The 20,684-nt window shown below is 38.3% G+C and overlaps 1 pseudogene; it reads right to left on the bottom strand.

The window, feature by feature from the left end:
- Nucleotides 1-8,788: 8,788 nt before the first annotated feature.
- LOC129085445 (uncharacterized) lies at nt 8,789-8,909 on the bottom strand (annotated as a pseudogene).
- Between the last annotated feature and the right edge of the window lie 11,775 nt (nt 8,910-20,684).

Raw genomic sequence — 20,684 nt, 5'->3', positions numbered from 1 at the left:
CAGGTGGTTTTTATGGAAGATTTTTCATGTTCTTTCTGCCTCTCTGTTTTCTAACTTTTTTTTTTTAAACCTATTATATTTAAAAATTGAATAGTCTTAGTTCTACAAAATAAGTCAGTGCATTCAATTAACTCAATTTATATATCAGTGATATTTATCCTAATCAAACAGTCATGCTTTTAGCTGTGCTTTTATTGTGGTTTGTATTTCCAAAATTCAGAGACCTCCTGAGTTTCTTTTTCCTGTGGGGCCATATTTATAGAATGACAACAGAAACCATGAACGTGTTTATTTCATTGTCTTTTCACCTGTTGTTGCTGACATATATATTTTTTTAAATGAATTAAATTTAATTCGAATTGTTGTTTTTCCAATGATTTCCAGGAATTCTTCCCTAAACAGATTTTCCCTGACACCCAAATACTGACATACAAATAAATGTAGAGTCCAGGTGTCATTAGCATTGCTGTCTAATCTGTAACTGCTCCATCTTGGATATGAAAAGTTTTATTTTCAGGGTTGTTTTGGCATTTGGATGCATCCTAAATGCTAGAAATGGATCAGAAAGGAGAATCAGAATGGATCAGAATGTTTTTATTACTCCTTTTTCCTTCTATCTTCCTGACAGGGAGAGCACACTGATGTTTTCCCCTTTGGCCTAAGGAGAGATGCTTTAGAATTCAAAGCATACTCCATGAGTTCTTTAATTCATATTTTTTCTCAGTGACAAATGGGGGTACATAGTAGAGAAAGGCCTCAGCTGAAATGAATAACTTTTGTAAGATGGAGGGATGAGTAAATAAATAACTGAGATCTGCCAATCATATAAACTCTGCCTAGTGGTCCGAGATTATGAAAACTGCTCAGTGCCATTCAGATCACACTTGGAACAGTAGGTTGAAACTTGGGCATATCCTTTTCCAGAGAATGGACAAACCACAACACACACACACTGGCTACACACATAGCTACAGCACACATAGCTGCAGCAGCTATGTAGCATTTTTCTTGATATCTATTGTTTATCAGGCACCTCATTCTGTGCACATATTATATTATTAAAAGATAAGTATCGTTATTGCATTTTTCTGTAGATTAGGAGACTGACACAGACTTTATTTGCTCAAAATTGTATACATACAGGACAGATGTAAGGTTAAAAACCTGTTTGTTTGTTTTTTTCCCTGACTTTCGTGACCCTGCTCAAAGCCTCATGGGACACTACCTTTCGCAGTAACCCTGATCAGTGAAGGGACTTACGATCATGTCATGGTCTATGAGAAAAGGTTGAGGAAACTGCTGCGGTGATTGTGGGAGGGAGAGAGTAAGGAAGAAGAAAACTTGTCAGAGGAGCAATGAAAGCTGTCATCAATATTTTCAGGGCTATAATGTAGAAGAGAGGGTAGATGTGTTTTTTGTTTTTATGACTCCAAATAAAATAAAAGACTTATTGGGTGAAAGGCACTGAGCCACAGATAAAAGAAAGACTTTCTTAACTCTCAGTGGTGTACAAAACAGCGTTGCTTTTGGAAGACATAAGGTCTCTGTCTCTAGAGTGTTGCGCTGCTGGCAGGGGTAGAGTGGGAAATACGCTTTAGAGGACTGGTTGTCTATCTTTAAAAATTGCTTTCAACACTGGAATAGGTATATAAACACACATTGTAAATTAGAGAAAATTGATCTGGAAATGTGTACATTTTATTAGGATTTATACTTAGTGCTGTTTTCCTAGTAACAATGTGAGTAAACCACATGCATTGTCTTCTTTAGTTTCCTGAGTGTTCAAAGGTGTGAACTTATGAGGCGTTTGCCATGGTGTTTGGATCTATGATTGGAGAAACCTAATTAATTCTTCTAAAATAGTCTGTTACTCTGGTCCTTTTTTTTCCTTTAACCCCCTTTACACACCTGCCCCCTGCAATCATCACACTGTTGTCCATGTCTAGAAGTCCTTCCTCCTTTTTCTCTGGTCTATCTACCCCCTAATCTCGCCCATCTCACCAATAGCTGTCATCTTGCTCTCTACCCATCAGTCTGTCTCTATTTCGCTTGTTCAGTTTGTTCATTAGATTCCACGTATAAATGAAATTATAAAGTATTTGTCTTTCTCTGACTGGCATATTTCAGTTAGCATAATGTTCTCCAGGTCCATCGATGCTGTCACAAAAGACAAAATTTTCTTCTTTTTTAAGGCTGAGTAGTGTTCTATTGTGTAAATATCCCATAGTTGTAACAGCCACTCATTTACTTATAGACACTTAGACTACTTCCATATCTTGACTATTGTAAAGAATGCTGCAATGAATAGAGGGGTGCTTATGTTCTTTCAAATTAGCTATTTGGGTTTCTTCAGATATATTTCCAGAAGTAGAATCACCGGGTCAAAAGGCAGATCCATTGTTAATTTTTTGAGGTATCTTCATCCTGTTTTCCACAGTGGCTGCACCAGTCTGTATTCCCATCAGCAATTCACTAGGGTTCCCCTTTCTCCACATCCTTGCCAGCATTTGTTTGTTGATTTATTGATGACAGCCATACAGACAGGTGTGAAGTGATATCCCATTGTGGTTACTTGCACTTCTTTGATGATTAGTGATGTTGAGCATCTTTTCATGTTTACTGGCCATCGTTATGTCCTTTTTGAAGAAGTGTCTATTGATGTCCTTTGCCCATATTTAAATTAGGTTGTTTGGGGGGTTTTTTGTGGTATTGAGTTTTATTAGTTCTTTATAAATCATGTATATTAACTCCTTACGAGATGTTTTGGTGAATATGTTCTCCCATTCTGTGGATTGTCTTTTTATTTTGTTCATATTTTCCTTTGCTGTGTAAAAAGTTTTTAGTTTGATGTAGGTCTACTTGTTTATTTTTCTTTTGTTTGCCTTGCCTAAGGAGATATCCAATAAAATATTGCTGTGAGCAGTGTCCAAGATTTTACTGCCTGTGTTTTCTTCTAGAATTTTTATAGTTTCAGGTCTAATATTTAAGGATTTAATCCACTTTGAGTTTATTCTTGTATGTGGTGTAAGAAGGTGGTCTAGTTTCATTTTTCTGACACATCTGTCCAATTTTCCCAATACCATTTTTTGAATAAACTGCCTTTAGTCCATGGTGTGTGCTTGCTTCCTCTGTAGAATATTAATTGACTGTAAAGGTGTGGATTTATTTCTAGGCTCTCTATTCTGTTCCATTGATCTATGTGTCAGTTTTTATGCCAGTGCCATGCTGTTTGGGTTCCTATGGCCATATTGTATAATTTGATATTAGGTAGTATGATTTTTCTAACTTTGTTCTTCTTTCTCTATATCGCTGTTGGTATGTGGGGCCTTTTGTGGTTCCATATAAGTTTTTCAAATATTTGTTCTAGTTCTGTGAAATACCATATTGTAATCTTCATAGGAATTGCATTGAATCTATATATTGCTTTGGATAGCATGGAAATTTTAATGATATCAATCCTTCTATGGTTTGTTTTATTTAACTATTTACTTATTTATTTCATTTTTCTATTACAGTTTATATTTAATATTATTTTGTACTAGTTTCAGGTGTACAGCACAATGGCTAGACAATCATATTCTTTATAAAGTTCTCCCTCTGATATTTGCAGTTACCAACCTAGCACCATATATAATTATTACAATATTATTGACAATATAACATATTCTGTACTTTATATCCCTGTGATTATTTTGTAACTACGAATTTGTACTTCTCAATCCCTTCACCTTTTTATTCAGTCCCCCAATCCCCTCCCCTCTGGCAACCATTAGTCTGTTTTCTGTTCCTATGAGTCTGCTTCTGTTTTGTTTGTTTGTTTATATTATTGCTATTCTGGTTTCATTTGTTACAGGCCAAGTCTAGTAACTATTGTAACTCCTGGATGGGCAGAATGGACAAAAACCGTGTTCTTACTAAGTGACCCACTCTAAAGTCTTGCTTCTCAATATCCTTTCTGAGGTGGAAAATAATCTGTCACACTGCAAGGGTGTGAGGGGCAAGTGTTGGCACATCTGTGGTGCATTCAAGCCTTGGTCTAACAGTAGTGACATTTCTTTTTAGCAGCCAAATGCATTGGGGAAAACCCATGTCCTCACCATCTCTCTAGTCAGAAGGATTTTGTGATTGGCGTTGCCATTTTGCTTTTAGTTTAGAGAGTATAAATTCAGAAGTTGTGCAAATTGCTTACCAGGCAACATAGAGTGTGAAAGTGATGGCTTTTGAAAGCACTGGCCACATTAAAGGTGAGAAGACAAAAGCAGGGTTTCCCACAACTGATCTTGACCCAAATATATTGCAGAAACATTGCACTGAATCATTTCCTCAGAATAATTATTTGACAATGATAATGTCTTTTCCCCAGAAGCTCCCAGGCTACTTCTTAATCATAACTAAAGACAATTAATGAAATACAATGATGCAGTTTCAGTTCTGATACTGTCTGAAATGCACCGGGAGTCCACAAAGAGGTTATGTAAATACGACCTTGGGTAGGGGTGGGGCGCCTTAGAATCTGAAGAGAAGGTCAGTGGCAGAGCTTCTACAGTGAAGCAGATATGACTGCTGTCCAGTTTATATTCTTTTTAATTATCTTGTTAAGGTTTAATTTTTATATTTAAAAATTAAATATAGGTATGATGTTTTCAACTCTTTTAGTTATTATTTCCAGTAAATATCTACATATTCCTAACAGTATGTTTATTCTACTACTTCCTTGTATTTTATGTTTTAAATGTTATCTATTAACTGTAGAAGATGAGGATTTGCTTTCTAATATGCTTCTTCACACACAGACATATTTGTTTTTTCTTGAAAATTTGCAAAATAGCTTTATGGTAAAATGCATATTCAAGGTTTATATTATTTTGTATTTGTAAATGTTCACTGCAAAGTGCATTTCTTGTGCAAACTTTTACTATTGCTTTAAATTCATTCCGTCTTTTTTTCTTTTTGGTAAAGATTTCCTACATTGTCTAACAACTCTGTAAAGTAACTTTCTTTTTAATTATGTTTTGTTGATTATGCTATTACAATTGTTCCAATTTTCCTCCTTTGTCCCCTCCACAGATCATGCCCCACTCTCTAATGCAACCCCACACCATTGTTCATGGTCATGGGTCATGCATTATAGGTTCTTTGGCTACTCTATTTTATATACTGTACTTTACATCCCCATGGCTATTCTGTAAGTACCAATTTGTAATTCTTAATCTCCCCTCTTAATCCATTCTCCCATACCGCCCTCCTGTCTGGCAACCATCAAATAATAATGGTTTGGTGATGCTGAACTCCTTTAGTTTTTTGTTGTCTGGAAAGCTCTTTATGTGCCTTTTGATAGTAAATAATATTTTTGATGGGTAGAGCAATCTGGGCTGTAAATCCCTGCTTTTCATGACTTTAAACATTTCGTGCTAATCCTTTTTTGCAAAGTTTCTTTTGAGAAATCAGCTGATAGCCTTATAGCAACTCCCCTGTAGGTAACTAAACTATTTTCTCTTGCTGCTTTTAAGATTCTTTCTTTATCTTTAAATTTTGGCATTTTAATCATGATGTGTCTTGCAATGGGCTTCTTTGCATCCATCTTATTTGGAACTCTATTGCTTCATGGACTTGTATGTCTATTTCCTTCACCAAATTAGGGAATTTTTCTTTCATTGCTTTTTCAAATAGATTTCCAATTTCTTGCTCTCTCTCCTGTCCTTCTGGCACCCTATCATGTGACTGTTGGAATGCCTGAGGCTGTCCCAGAGGCTCATTACACTATTCTTGTTTTTTTTCTTCTTCTTGTCCTGTGTGGTTGTTTTATGCTTCCTTATGTTTGAAATCATTGACTTGATTCTTGGCTTCATCCATTCTTCTGTTGTTTCTCTGTAAATTTTTCTTTATTTCAATTGTGAATCCTTTGTTTCTGACTTCATTTTATGCTGTTGAGGTCCTCACTAAGTTCCCTGAGAATCCTAATAACCAGTGTTTTGAAGTCTGCATTTGATAGATTGCTTATCTCCATTTTGTTTAGCTCTTTTTCTGGAATTTTGATCTGTTCTTTCACATGGACCATGTTTCTTTGTTTCCTCATTTTGGCAGTCTCCCTGTGTTTGTTTCTATGTCTTAGAGCTGCTATGACTCCCTGTCTTGGTAGCATGGCCTAATATAGTAGGTGTCCTGTAGGTTCCAGTGGCATAGCCTCCCCTATCACCCAAACCGGGCAAAGTGTAACCTTTGTGTGGGCTGAGTGTAGTCTCCTTTTGTATCTGAACCTTGACTACTCTTGGCAGGGCAATGGGAGGGATTTATCCAGACCAATCAGTTGCAAGGAGTGGCTGTGACCAGTGACCATCAACCTCTGCCCTCTATGGAAGAACAACAGTGCAGGGGCAGGGTGGTGGTGCTCCAATGTGGTGAGCAGTCTCTGGGATTCCCACATGGTGCAGGCCAAGGTCAGCCACCACCTGTGTGCTGTCCAGGGCCACTCAACATGAACTAGGAAGCAATCTGTGACAGCTGCTACTTGTGCTGGGCTTGAAGATTCCCAGGCAATGCTAAATTGTAAATCTAGGTTGGCTGCTGCTAGTGCTGAGTTTGGGGCCACTTAACAGAGGTATGGGGGCTGGAGGCTCAGTGAGACTGGCTGTTGCTTGTTAGAGAAGATTTAGGAAGTTGTGAAGCATGAGCAAAGACCAGCCATTCATATGGAAAAGCAGCTTGGGTGGACCCATAAGTTCGGTGAGATAAAGTCTCTGGGGACTCCAGGGAAAACAGTGTTAGCCAGGTTGATGGAGTCTCAGAAATGGCACCAGCCTGCTGGCTCTGTGACTTTTGAAGGAGAGCATTCAGAAAAGGGACTATGGCCTCTACCTGCCTTCCTGTCTGGAGAAAGCTGTCCTCTAGCTCTTGCCTTGATGACTGACAATTCATTTTCTTTCTGTATGCAACTGGTGCCCTTCAAGCTGTCATCTCTCTGCTGGAGCTCAGAGGGAGTGAGTTTGAGTAAGTCTGTGTGTAGGTTCTTTAAGAAGAACTATTTGGGACTCCTGAAGTTTCTTCCACTGAGTTAATCTCCACTGGATTTTGCAGCCAGAAGTTATGGGGATTTATCGTCCTGGCACTGGAACTTTGGGTTTGGAGGCCTAGTGTGGGGCTGGGACTCCTCCATTCCGAGGTAGCCCTCCCAAGTTTTTATCCACCACATGTGGATGTGGTACCAGCCTGTTCCATGTCTCCAACCCTTGTGGCAGTCTGGATAGATATGTCTTTTTATTCTGTAGTTGTAAGATTTCCATTCAGCTTGATTTCTGACTGTTCTGACTGATCATTGTCTATATTTTAGTTGTAATTTTGATGTGGTTGTGTGAGAAGGCAAGCTGTATTTATCTATGCCACCATCTTGACCAGAAGTCAAGTATAAAATAACTTTCAATTCTGCTTTCCACTTACCTCTCTTCTGCTTAGCTATGGTCCTGGAGCTTAGCTTTGCTGACATTCAAAAATATCTCCTCTTGCATCTCAGCTCTTACTCTTGGATTTCATGACTTGATCTTATTAGTTTAATTCTTTATTTTGATGGAGTACAACCTCCAGCAATATCCTAAAAAGAAAACATTTAGAAGCAACATCTTCAGAGAACTTGATGTCTGAAAATGTGTTTATTCTATTCTAACATTTGATTGATATTGATTTGGATTTGAAAAATTTGTCCTCTCTACAGGGGAGGACTCAAATGGTAAATGTCCATGGTCCTTGACAAAATTGTCTGATCTAGTTTATGTACAGGAAGAGAGTGTCCTGTGGCCTAATTCAGGGCTTACTGGTAGCAGCTTCTCTGGGTATCACCAGAACAAAGTGAATTCATTTTTATTACTCAAAACTTTGTCATTATTTGAGAAGATGATGGTGTGCTATAATCTTGCTGGTTAGTAGTGTTACATTCCTATTGTTACGTAATTTTCTGTTATTAGAAGGAAATGGACCACACCAGGCCATGGATTTGTGTGTAACCAAAGCAGAACATGTGTCCTCCATTTTAGAAAGGGAATGCACAGGTAGAAAGATTACATGCTCTGATTCAGAGGCACTTCACTTGAAGTCTTCCGTAGGTCCTCTGTGTGGGTTCTTGAATTCCCTACACTTGGGTGCAAATTTTATTTTATGTTACTTAGGTACTCTAAGCTTCAGTGACCCAATAATAAGGTAGAGATAATATTACTACATCCTCTTATAGTGATTAAAAATACTAATACCTCCTCATAGTGTAGTTGTAATTTAAAGAGACACATGACACACACAAAAATTAAACTCTAAAAATTGAACTCTAATTCCCCTCTTTTCTCTATTTAATAGATGAAGAAAATAGATGCCATAGGGTTTATGTGAATGTTGATGTAACATGTGCTTTTATTTTCTTTTTGAATTTAGTTTCATTTATAATTGGCATACAGTATTATATTTCTTTCAAGTGTACAACACAGTGATTCAACATTTACCTACCTTACAAAGTGGTTGGTCTAGTAACCCTCTGCCACCATACATAGTTATGATATTATTGATTCTATTCTCTATAGTGAACATTATATCCCTGTGACTTATATTATAACTGGAAGTTTTTATTTCTTAATTCCCTTACTGTTTTCTACCCCACCTTTTCCCCCTTTTTGGCAACCATCAATTTGCTCTCTGTATCTATGAGTTTGTTTCTGTTTTGTTTTTTAGATTCCACATATAAGTGAAATCATATAGTGTTTGTTTTTCTCTGTCTGACTTATTTCACTTAACATAATACCCTGTAGGTACATCCATTTTGTTGAAAATGGCAAGATTGCATTATTTCTTATGGCTGAGTAATTTTACATTGTATATATGTACCACCGCTTCTAGAAGCAAACTACAGAAATGATCCCTGAAAATATAGTCTTGTACCACCTCTTCTTTATCCATGCATCTGCTGATGGACATGTAGGTTTCTTCCATATCTTGGCTATTTTAAGTAACGCAGCAATGAACAGAAGGGTGCATATATCTTTTAAAATTAGTGTTTCTGTTTTTTTCAGATGAATACCCAGAAGTGAAATTGCTGGCTTGTGTGGTGTTCTATTTTGAATTTTTTGAACACTCTTTATAATATTTTGCACAATGGTTGCCCAGTTTACAATCCTCCCCTCCCCCAACATATGTTTTTAGCACAGCTGTGTCTATAGCACTGGTTTTCTGACTGCTTGACTGAGAGTCGGCCCACATTATCTTCAGACAGAGTTATATTTGAGTCTTATTTATCATTATTGCTCATTTATTTTCCAAAGGAAGGTGAGATGAAAGTTCTTTATTTGAGATTCATTGCCTATAATTATATGTGGCTGCAAGAGGCCTCGGAAATAAGAAATTGTCAACAAAGCAGCATTTATACTTGTCATTAGTCATTCTTCGCACCAATGCTTGAGAAACATATGACTGTGGATTCACCAATGTATATATGAAACATTGACTGTATTACATGAATCAAGTGTATATACTGGAGTCTTAATACAACGATTTTGGAAGAATAAACATTCTGACATAGCACTTTTGAGTAAGGAGACAATGGTCTTTGTTTAACTGTCATCTTTTGAAAAAAAATTCGTTAACATAACTATATGGGAATAAGCTAATTAGATGATATCTTGTGATCAGAAAATATTAAATTTTGATAAATAATTTCATGTAATTTCTTTCATGTGTATGTTGTTTCATTGTTTACAAAGTGCTTTCACATATCATTTTATTAAAATCAATTTGGTATGGTAGATTATCATTACCCATATTTATAAATGAGAAAATGAGGACAGGGATTTGAAGAGACTTGTCTGTAGTCATGAGCTAATTAAGGATTAGAACTGAAACAAGGACACTTGTCTCCTGATTCCAAATTCAGTTCTTTTATTCATCACATCATGAGGCTTCCTAGTCACTGGTAGTCACACTGCCTCACCTACTCCAATGGTGAATGTTTCAAGGTAATGGTGAGCCTGGAGTGGGCCAGGCTGTCCTTGGGGCTTCCAGTGGGGACTTGCATGAAGAAATCTTGTTCTTAGCCTGCCAGGGGTGACTAGGTTGAGGGCATGCGGCTCCAGGGACTGGCCAGATACAGGATCGCAGGGAATTGGGATCAACACAACCATTCATTAAGAGATCATCTTCACTCCTTCTATTTTAGGTAGGTTTTCATAGTAGATGAGGGTACAAAGTACTTTTCTAAAAGCATGAAGCAAGTGCTCCAACAGAGATTTATTAAGAAACTATGCTTCTTGAAGGGCCCAGCAAAACATAATTCCTGCCCAATATTTTTAATCTACTATATGGATCAATAATTGTTTTCTTTCTCTTTTTAATATTTTATTATTCTTCTGTTACAGCTGTCCCAATTTTCCCCCTTTTGTGTTTCCTCCTCTACCCATCCTACTCTGTACTCCCACAGTCATTCCTGACCCTGCTGTTCATGTCCATGGGTTGTTCATACATGATCATTGACTAGATCATTCTTTCCACCCTTATCCCCCGTCTTCAGTCCCACTGGTCATTGTCAATCTGTTCCAAGTTTCCATGTCCTTGGTTCTATTTTGCTCATTAGTTTAGTTTATTGATTATGTCTACTGCATGGCTTTCCATTGTGTTCACAGTTTTTGATCCACTCATTTATTGATGGGCACTTAGGCTGTTTCCAGCACTTGGCTTGTGTATATGCACTGCTGTGAACATAGGGGTGTGCAACTTCTTTAAACTGGTAATTCAGGATTCTTAGGGTATATTCCAGCAGCAAAATCACCGGGTCAAAAGGCAGTTCCATTTTTAGTTTTTGAGGAAATTCCATACTGTTTTCCACAGTGGCTGCACCAGTCTGCATTCCAACCAACAGTGCACCAGGGTTTCCTTTCTTCTGCATCCTCGCCAGCACTTCTTCTTTGTTAAGTTATTAATGATGGCTATTCAGACAGGTGTGAAGAGATATCTCATTGTGGTTTTAATTTGCATCTCTCTGATGGCTAGTGATGTTGAGAATCCTTTAATATGTCTATGGGTAGTCTCTATGTCCTTCTTGGAGGTGTCTATTCCAATCTTTTGTCCATTTTTAAATTGGATTGTTTGACTTCCTGGTGTTGAGTCATATAAGTTCTTTATACAGTGTGGAGATCAAAGCCTTGCCCAAGGTATCATTGGCAAATATGTTCTTCTATATGGTCAGTTCCCTTTTAGATTTGTTGATGGTTTCTTTAGCCATGCAGAAACTTTTTAATTTGATGTAGTCCAATTTTTTTTTCTTTATTTCCTTTGCTCTTGGAGATATATCTGCAAAAATACAGCTGTGTGGGTTATCTGAAATTTTACTGTCTATGTTTTCCTCTAGGACTTTTATGGTGTCACAATTTATATTTAAGTCTTCTTTCCATTTTTGAGTTTATTCTGGTGTATGGTGTAAGTTGGTGGTCTAGTTTCATTTCTTTGCATGAACCAGTTCCAGTTTTCCCAACACCATTTATTGAAGAGGCTATTTTTATTCATTTTATGATCTTGCCCCTTTGTCACATAGTAATTGACCATAGACACCTGAGTTTATTTCTGGACTCTCTATTCTGTTCCAGGGTCTATGTGTCTATTCTTATGCCAGACTTTTTTGATTACAGTGGCCTTGTAGTATAATTTGATACCAGATATTTTTTTTTATTTTTTCAAATACATTTGTCTCTGCCTACCCCCCACCACTTTCCCTTGCCCCCTCCCTCCTTCCCTCCCTCAGCTCTTCCCCTTTGGTTTTGTCCATGAGTCCTTGCTATATGTTCCTTGACTTTCCCCTTCCCTTCCTTTTCCCCATCTCCCCTCCCTCCTTCTGTCTTGTCTCTGTTGATTTCTTTTCCTTTCAGTGTTGCTGGTCTTATTTTCCTTGCATCTTTGTATTGTTGGTTAGGTTCCGCTTATAGTTGAGATCATATGGTATTTGTCTTTTGCCCCCTGGCTTATTTCGCTTAGCATAATGCTCTCCAGTTCCATCCATGCTGTCGCGAAGTTTAGTAGTTCTTTTTTTCTTTCTGCTGCGTAGTATTCCATTGTGTATATGTACCATAATTTTTTGATCCAATCATCTACTGATGGACATTTAGGTTGCTTCCAACACTTGGCTATTGTAAATGGCGTTTTGGTGTTCTGGGTATAGTCCCAGCAGGGGAATCACTGGATCAAAAGGCAGTTCCATTTTCAGCTTTTTGAGGAAATTCCACACTGCTTTCCATAGTGGCTGCACCAGTCTGCATTCCCACCAACAGTGTACTAGGGTTCTCTTTTCTCCACAGCCTCACCAGCACCTGTTGTTTGATGATCTGTTTATGATGGCCATTCTGACCAGTGTGAGGTGGTACCTCATGGTGGTTTTGATCTGCATTTCTCTGATGGCTAGTGATGCTGAGCATCCTTTCAAATGCCTCTGGGCCCTCTGTATCTCCTCCTTGGAAAAGCGTCTGCCGAGGTCCTTTGCCCATTTTTGGATTGGATGATTTGTCTTCTTGGAGTGGAGTCGAGTGAGTCCTTTATATATCTTGGAGATCAAACCTCTCTCTGATGTATCATTAGCGAATATATTTTCCCAAGTGGTTGGCTCCCTTTTCCTTTTGCTGATGTTTTCTTTAGCTGTGCAGAAGCTTCTATTTAGATGAGGTCCCACTTGTTTATTCTTTCCTTTATGTCCCTTGCTTTAGAAGACATATCAGTGAAAAAATTGCTGCATGGGATATCTGAGAGTTTCCTGCCAATGTTCTCCTCAGGGACTTTGATGGTGTTGCGACTTATATTCAAGTCTTTGATCCATCTTGAGTTTATTTGTGTGTATGGTGTCAGCTGATGATCCAATTTCAATATTTTGCATGTAGCCATCCAGCTCTCCCAACACCATTTGTTGAAGAGGCTGTTATTGCTCCATTTTATGCTTCTGCCCCCTTTGTCAAATATTAGTTGCCCGTATAGATCTGGGCTTATTTCTGGGCTTTCTATTCTGTTCCACTGGTCTATGGGTCTGTTCTTGTGCCAGTACCAGATTGTTTTGAATATAGTGACTTTGCAGTATAGTTTGATGTCTGGTATTGTGATCCCTTCTACTTTGTTTTTCTTTCTCAAAATTGCTGCAGCTATTTGGGGTCGTTTATAGTTCCATATAAATTTTTGAAATGTCTGTTCTATTTCTGTGAAATACTTCATTGGTATCTTAATAAGGATTGCGTTGAATCTATAAATTTCTTTGGGTAGTATGGACATTTTGATTATATTAATTCTTCCAATCCATGAGCATGGTATACGCTTCCATTTATTTGTGTCTTCCTTAATTTCTTTCTTCAATGTTGTATAGTTTTCTGCGTACAGGTCTTTTACCCCTTTGGTTAAAGTTATTCCTAGGTACTTTATTTTTCTTCTTGTTATATCGAATGGTATTTTTTTTTTCTGATTTCTTCTTCTTCTCTTTCATTGCTGGTGTACAAAAATGCCTTTGATTTCTGAATGTAGACTTTGTATCATGCTTTTTTTTTCCAAATTCACTAATTAGGTTGAGGAGTTTTTTGGTAGAGTCTACAGGGTTCACTATGTACACTATCATGTCATCTGCAAACAATGATAGCTTTACTTCCTCCTTTCCTATTTGGATGCCTTTTATCTCTTTCTCTTGTCTGACCGCTGTGGCTAGGACTTCCAATACGATGTTGAAATTGAGCGGTGAAAGAGGACATCCTTGTCATGTTCTCGATCTTAGTGGGAAAACTTTCAGTTTTTGCCCATTGATTACGATGTTGGCTGTAGGTTTTTCATATATGGCCTTTATTACGTTGAGGAATGCCCCACTTATTCCCATTTTGCTGAGTGTTTTGATCATAAATGGGTGCTGTACCTTATCAAATGCTTTTTCAGTGTCTATCGAGATGATCATGTGGTTTTTGTCTTTTCTTTATTTATGTGATGTATCACGTTTACTGATTTGCGTATATTGAACCATCCCTTCATGCATGGGATGAATCCCACTTGATGGTGGGAAATCTTTCGAATGTATTGCTGGATGCAGTTTGCCAATATTTTGTGGAGGATTTTAGCATCTATGTTCATCAGCCAAATTGGCCTGTAGTTTTCTTTCTTTGTAGGGTCTTTATCTGGTTTTGGGATCAGGGTGATGCTGCCTCATAGAAAGAGTCTGGGAGTCTTCCCTCCTCTTGGGTTTTTTGGAATAGTCTGAGAAGGACAGGGGTTAGCTCTTCCTTAAATGTTTTGTAAAGTTCTCCTGTGAAACGGTCCGGCCCTGGGCTTTTGTGTGCCAGGAGTTTCTTGATGACTGCTTCAATTTCCCCAGCTGTTTTCAGTCTGTTCAAGCTTTCTGTTTCTTCCTCCTTCAGTGTTGGGAGATTATACTTTTCTAGAAATTTGTCCATTTCATCAAGATTTTCAAATTTCTTGGCATATTATTGTTCATAGTAGTTTCTGACAATCCCTTGTATTTCTGTGGTATCAGTTGTTATTTCTTCTCTTTCATTTCTGATATTATTAATTTGGGTCCTCTCCCTTTTTTTCTTGATGAGTCTGATTAAAGGCTTGTCAATTTTATTTATCTTTTCAAAGAACTGGCTTCTGGATTGGTTGATCCTTTGCATTGTTCTTTTTGTCTCTATTCATTCAGTTTTGCTCTAATCTTGACTATTTCCTTCCTTCTACTTGCTCTGGGATTTATTTGTTGTTGTTTCTCCAGTTCTTGAAGTTGTAGTGTTAGGTCTTTTATTTGAAATGTTTCTATCTTTTTTAGGTAAGCCAGTATTGCTATGAACTTCCCTCTCAGGACTGCCTTTGCTGTGTCCCATAGGTTTTGGACTGTTGTCTGTTCATTTTCATTTGTTTCCAGAAATTTTTTGATTTCTTCTCTTATCTCATTATTGACCCATTCATTGTTTAATAGTGTACTGTTCAGTCTCCATGAGTTTGCAAGTTTTTGAAGTTTCTCTTTGAGGTTGATTTCCAGTTTCAAGCCCTTGCGGTCTGAGAAAAAGTTTGGTATTATTTCAATTTTCCTGAATTTGCTGAGGTTTGCTTTGTGTCCTATCATGTAGTCTATCTTTGAAAAACTGCCATGAACATTTGAAAAGAATGTGTATTTTTCTTCTTTGGGATGTAAGGTTCTATATTTGTCAGTTAAGTCTCTTTGATTCAGTGTATTATTCAGTGCCACAGCATGTTTATTAATGTTTTGTTTGGAAGATCTGTCCATTTTTGACAGTGGGGTGTTGAAATCCCCTCCTATCAGTGCGTTGCTCTCTATATCTTTTTTGAAGTCATCCAACAATTTCCTTATAAACTTGGGGGCTCCTATATTGGGAGCATATAAGTTCACAATGTTGATGTCTTCTTGATAGATTCTTCCTTTAAGTATTATAAAGTGCCCCTCTGGGTCTCTTTTTTGGCCTTTGTTTTGAAATCTACTTTGTCTGATACAAGTATGGCAACCCCAGCCTTTTTCTCTTTCCCATTTGCTTGGGATATTTTTTTCCATCCCTTTACTTTCAATCTGTGTAGGTCTTTGTTTCTGAGGTGGGTCACTTGTAGGCAGCATATGTGTGGGTCATGTTTTCTTATCCATTCAGCTACCCTTTGTGTTTTGATTGGGGCATTTAGCCCATTCACGTTGAGAGACAGTACTGACAGAAACTTACTCATCTTTTCTCTTTGTACCTGTGTTCCTCTCTCTCTCATTTTTTTCCTTCATCTTCTTAAACCAGCCCCCTTAGCATATCTTGCTAAGGGGTAGTTTGGTAGAGATGTATTCTTTTAACCTTCTTTTGTCTGGGAAACTCCTTATTTCCCCTTCTATATTAATTGAGAGCCTTGCTGGATAGAGCAGCCTTGGCTGTAGGCCCTTGCTTTTCATGACTTGGAATATTTGTTGCCATTCCCTTCTGGCTTGTAGTGTTTCTATTGAGAAGTCAGCTCCTAGGCATATCGGGGCCCCCTTGTATGTTACTTTCTCCTTCTCCCTTGCTGCCTTGAGGATTCTCTCTTTGTCTTTGATAGTTGCCATTTTAATGATGATGTGTCTTGGAGTGGACCTCCTTGGGTCCCTCTTGAGTGGGGTCCTCTGTGCCTCCTGGATCCATGAGAGCCTTCCTCCCCTCAAATTAGGGAAAATTTTCCATCATTACTTTTTTGAGGAGGTTCTCTATCCCTTGCTCCTCTTCTTCTCCTTCTGGTATCCCTATTATATGGCTATTACTGCGTTTCAGGTTGTCCTGCATTTCCCTAAATGCCTCTTCATTCTTTTTGAGCCTTTTTTCCATTTCTTGTTCTTTCTGGGAGCTTTTTTCTACCTTATCCTCCATCTCACTGATTCGATCCTCAGTTTCATCCAGCCTGTTTTGGATTTCTTCTATTGTGTTCTTCAATTCAGAAATGGTATTCTTCATATCCTCTTGTGTCTTCCTGATAGTTTCTATGTCCTTTTCCAGGTTGATATAGTGTGTTGTAAGATCATGATAGTTTCTCTGCAGTTTCTCATAGTTATCTTTGAGCTGGCTGAGCTCATTGAGCTTCCTTAGAACCATTGTTTTTAATTCAATATCTGATAGGTTCCCTTGCCTCTATTTCATTGAGCTCTCTCTGTGGGGAGTCCCCTTTTCCACTCATTTGGGGGGAACTTCTTTTTCTTCCCATTTTTGTGAGAGTCTGTTAAGTATCTTATTTATTTATTTATTTTTACTTCTGCTTTAATTGGGCTGTCTAGATTTCCTGACTTTGTGGATTAAACTTCTCTGGTAGTAGGTGGGTCTTTTTATTTATTTATTTATTTATCACTTTACTTTTCTTTATGTGCGTGCCTCTGAGGATGTCAGTTGTTGACCGTATATGACCTTGGGTTGTTTGTTTGAGCCTTCTAGTAGTCTACTGTCTGTGTCTGACTCCTGTTTGGGGCAGCTCTGTGAGTCCTTCGGTCAGGGATGGACTCTTTTTTGGGATCGCTCTGCACTCTCATGCCAGCTCCTTGAGCGCGCTTTCTGGCGCGGCAGGATCCCCCGCCTGTTTGGGCTCATGCGTGCTCGCTCCAGACCTCGGGGCTTATTCAAGACCTGAGTATTTGTCTGGCACCCCTGGCCGGCGTGCTCCCCGGCACTGATCAGTTTAGGGTCTTGTATTGTGTGTTTTCCCCGCTCTTGGCTCTTTGGGTGCGTTGCCTGCCCTCGCCAAATGGAGACTATGGAAATGGGAGGAAGTCAGCTCCAGGACTCTCTGGTTAATCCTGTCTCCAGTCTCTCCTCCAGGGACTCTGGGCAGCTCTGTGACCCCTTTGGCCTGGGATCTACTAATTCTGTGAGCTGCTCCACAATCGCGGGCCAGGCGGGTCAATTTCCGCCTGCCCTTGCGGCTCTGTGCAGGCCATATTGCTGCCAATCTGTGGGAGGCCTTGCAGGCTGGTGCAAGCGTTCGCCAGCCCGTGCGGGTCACACACACGCTCGCCAATCCTTGCCGGCCACTTGGCGCAAGTGTACTGATACCAGGTATGGTGATCCCTCCTACTTTGTTCCTTCTTTCCCAAACTTGCTGAGGTTATTTTAGGTGCTTTTTAGTTCTATATAAAATTTTGAAATATTTTATCTAGATCTGCAAAACATGTTACTGGTATATTAATAGGTATTATGTTGTATGTATAGATTGCTTCGGCTAGTATGGACATTTTAATGATGTTAATTTATCTAATCTATGAACAGAGTATATGCTTTTATTTATTTGTATCTTCTTTAAATTCTTTCTTCAGTGTTTTGTATTTTTCTGAGTACAGGTCTTTTACCTCCTTGGTTAAGTTCATTTCTAGGCACTTTATTTTCTTGTTGCTATAGTAAATGGGATCTTTTTTCACCTAGGTTTTGTTTCTGACATTTCATGTTGATATAAAGAAATGCCATCTGTTTCTGAATATTGACTTTGTATCCTGCTTTTTTGCACAATTCACTGATTAGGTCAAGTAGATTTTTGGTGGAGACTATAGAGTTTTCTATGTACACTATCATGTCGTCTGTAAATACTGAGAGTTTTACTTCCTCCTTTCCAATTTGTATGAAGTTCCTTCCTTCCTTCCTTCCTTCCTTCCTACCTTCCTTCCTTCCTTCCTTCTTTCCTTCCTCCCCATCCCCCCTGTCCCCCAGCCTCTCTTTCATTGCTGTGGCTAGAACTTCCAGTACTATGTTGATTAAGAATGGTGGAAGCAGACATCCTTTTCTTGTTCTTGATCTTAAGGGGAAAGCAATAAGTTTTTGCTCATTGAGTATGATGTTGGCTGCAGGTTTTTCATATATGGCCTTTATTATGTTGAGGTATGCCCCCTTTATTCCCACTTTGCTGACTGTTTTTATCATAAATGGATGCTGTACCTCATCAAATGCTTTTTCCACATCTATTGATATGATCATGTGATTTTTGTCTTTCCTTTTGTTTCTGCGATGTATTATGTTCATTGATTTGCAAGTATTGAACCATCCTTGCATCCCTGGGATGAATCCCACTTGATTATGGTGGATGATCTTTCTAATGTATTGCTGAATATGGTTAGCCAATATTTTGTTGAGGATTAGCATCTATGTCCATCAGCGATATTGGCCTGAAGTTTTCTTTCTTTGTCATGTCTTTATCTGGTATTGGGATAAGGATGATGCTGGCCTCATAAAAAGAGTTTGGGAGTCTTCCCTCCTGATTTTTTGGAATAGTCTGAGAAGAACAGGGGTTAGCTCTTCCTTAAATATTTTGTAAAATTCTCATGTGAAACTGTCTGGTCCAGGGCTTTTGTGTGCTGGGAGTATTTTGATTACTGCTTTGATTTCACCTGCTGTTATCAGTCTGCTTAGGCTTTCTGCTTCTTCTTCATTCAGTGTTAGAAGGGCATATTTTTCTAGAAGTTTCTCCATTTCACCCAGGTTTTCAAATTTCTTGGCATATAATTGCTTATAGTAATTTCTTACAATCTTTTGTATTTCTGTGGTATCAGTTGTAATTGCTTCCCTTTCATTTTTGATATTTATTTGGGTCCTCTCCCTTTCTTTCTTGATGAGTCTGCATAAAGGCTTGTTGATTTTGTATCTTTTCAAAGAACTAGCTTCTGGATTTATTCATCTTTTGGATTGTTCTTTTAGTTTCTATGTCATTTAATTCTGCTCTGATCTTGATTATTTCCTCCCTTCTACTCACTCTGGGCTTTGTTGTTGTTTCTCCAGTTTGTGAAGATGTAGGGTTAAGTCGTTTATTTGAAATATTTTTATCTTTTTTAGGTAGGCCTGTATTGCTATGAACTTCCCTCTCAGGACTGCCTTCGCTGTGTCCCATAGGATTTGGACTGTTGTGTCTTCATTTTTCATTTGTCTCCAGAAAATTTTTGGTTTCTTCTTGGATCTCATTATTGACCCATTCATTGTTTAATAGCATGCTATGCAGTCTCCATGAGTTTGAATGTTTTTGAGGATTTTCCTTGAGGTTGGTTTCTAGTTTCAAGCCCATGGTCCAAGAAAATGCTTGTTATTATTTCAGTTTTCTTGATTTTGTTGAGGCTTGTTTTGTGTCCTATCATGTGGTCTATCTTTGAAAATGCTCCATGCGCACTTGAAAAGAATGTGTATTTTGCTTCTTTGGGATGGAAGAGTCTATATATGTCATTGAAGTCCATTTGATCTAATGTGTCATTCAGTTCCACAATATCCTTGTTGATGTTTTGTTTGGAAGATCTATCCATTGCTGAGAGCGGGGTGTTAAAATCTCCTACTATGAGTGTGTTGCTATCGATACCTTTCTTGAAGTCCTCCAAGATTTTCCTTATACATTTGGGTGCTCCTATAGGTTTACAATGTTTATGTCTTCTTGATGGATTCTTCCTTTGAGTACTATGAGGTGTCCTTCAGGGTCTCTTTTTATGGACTTTGTTTTGAAATCCATTTTGTCTGATATAAGTATTGCTACTCTGGATTTTTCTTTTTCTTTCCATTTAGTTGGAATATTTTTTTCCATCCCTTTACTTTCAGTCTGTGTAGGTCCTTTGTTCTGACTTGGTTCTCTTGTCAGGAGCATACATACGGGTCATTTTTTTCTTATCCATTCAGCTATCCTATGTCTTTTGATTTGAATATTTAATCCATTTACATTTCGCATCATTATTAATATGTACTTCTTCTCTTTTTCTGTTTGTACCTGTGTTCCTCTCTCTCTCACTCTTCATCTTCTTAAAGTAGTCCCTTTGGCATATCTTGTAATGTAGGCGTGGTGGGGATGTATTCTTTTAGCTTTCTTTTGTCTGGGAAACTCCTTATTTTGCCTTCGTTATAACTGAGAGCTTTACTGGGTACAGCAGTGTTTGTTGTAGGCCTTTGCTTTTCATTACTTGGAATATTTCTTGCCATTCCTTTCTGACTTGCAGTGTTTCTGTTGAGAAGTCAGCTGCTAGCTGTAGCAGGGACTCCCTTATATGTTACTGCTCCCTTGCTGCCTTTCTCCCTTGCTGCCTTTAGGATTCTCTCTTTGTCTTTGATATTTGCCATTTTAATGGTGATGTGTCTTGGGCCTCATTGGGTCCTTCTTGAATGGGACCCTCTGTGTTTCCTGGACTTGTGTGACTTTTTCTCTCCTCTAATTAGGGAAGTTTTCCATCATTACTTTTTTGAGGAGGTTCTCTATCC

Source organism: Pteronotus mesoamericanus, unplaced genomic scaffold (assembly GCF_021234165.1).
Source record: "Pteronotus mesoamericanus isolate MK-2021 breed Mesoamerican mustached bat unplaced genomic scaffold, CSHL_Meso_final scaffold_232, whole genome shotgun sequence".
NCBI classification, from domain to species: domain Eukaryota; kingdom Metazoa; phylum Chordata; class Mammalia; order Chiroptera; family Mormoopidae; genus Pteronotus; species Pteronotus mesoamericanus.
The sequence above is the reverse complement of the archived record's forward strand: the minus strand, read 5'-3'. Positions and strand labels throughout refer to the sequence as shown.